The sequence below is a fragment of the Myotis daubentonii genome, chromosome 2 (genome assembly GCF_963259705.1).
Source record: "Myotis daubentonii chromosome 2, mMyoDau2.1, whole genome shotgun sequence".
Classification (NCBI taxonomy): domain Eukaryota; kingdom Metazoa; phylum Chordata; class Mammalia; order Chiroptera; family Vespertilionidae; genus Myotis; species Myotis daubentonii.
Window position 1 is genome coordinate 213,233,395 of NC_081841.1, and position 1,145 is coordinate 213,234,539.

The window sequence follows — 1,145 nt, forward strand, 5'->3', positions numbered from 1 at the left end:
AGGGGGCTGGAGGGAGGTCCAGGAGGGCGGGGGAAGAGGTGGCGCCCGGCTCAATCGCCTCTCCCTCCTCCCGCAACCCGTAGGCAGCAGCCCTGGCGCCCAGAAGCTGGGCTTCTGTGCTGGGACCGCCCTGCCCCCTGGGGACGGGGTTGGAGCCTCCCCGTCTCGGAGGAAAGCACCGCCGGGTTGCTGTGCAGACAGACGCCTAGTAACGCGCACGGGCCTCTGTTTGGTTCCAGCAGAAACGAAAGCCCGGAAGCCCGAGTCTGAAGGCAGAGAGCGCTGAGAAGACACGGAGGCACTTGAGTGGCGTGGGGCGGAGAATGGGTGCAATTTAGGGGCAACTCAGGATGGAGAGGCGCACTGGGGCTGGGGTGGGCTGACTTCTGTTACAGGAGTGAGCGGTACGTTTTAGAATGGAAATAAAGGGCGCCGGGTTGGAGGTTCGGTTTGGGGTGAGTTTTTCCCTGGCTGGGCGCCTGGCCTCATGATGCTCCCTTGCGCAACCAGGAGTGTCCTCTCTCCTGGGACTGGCTGCGCGCGGGAGGTGGGTGCATCCTGGCTGCGCATCAGGGTCATTCAGAGCTGCTCCCTACTTTGACCTGGGACTCCAACCTGAGGGAACAGGTCAAGTTCGTCATCAGGTCACGGGAGAGCTGAATCATGTTCCTGTGATCCCAATGGTTTCCAAATTATCCTCGGGACCAAGAGAACATGGGGGCTGGTGGAGAGGATGAAGGGCAAGGTCTCTGGAAGTGGGAGAGATAAGAGATGCTGGCAGAGCGGGAGTTGGATACAGGAACAGTAATTATGAAGTAACTCTCAAAAGACAAATCACTGAGCCTATGGAAGGAAGGAGGGAAAGGGAATGATGGTGAGAAGGAAGCCCCAATTCTGCCCATGGCTGTGTTCACTGACTAGGAATTTTCCTTCTTCAGGTAGCGGGACCCCAATCCTGACTCTGGTTCTCTTTTCTACAGGTGATCCTTCCCACAGAGGCGCTGGGCTAGGAGTGTCCCTCTCTAGGAGCAGGTCCATAGTGATCGGGAAGGCGCCAAGGAAGATGACCTACATTGAGAAATGCCCTGGGTCCTACTTTGCTCAATTCCCTCCGTTTTACTGGCAGCTCTGGTACAGGTGGCAGG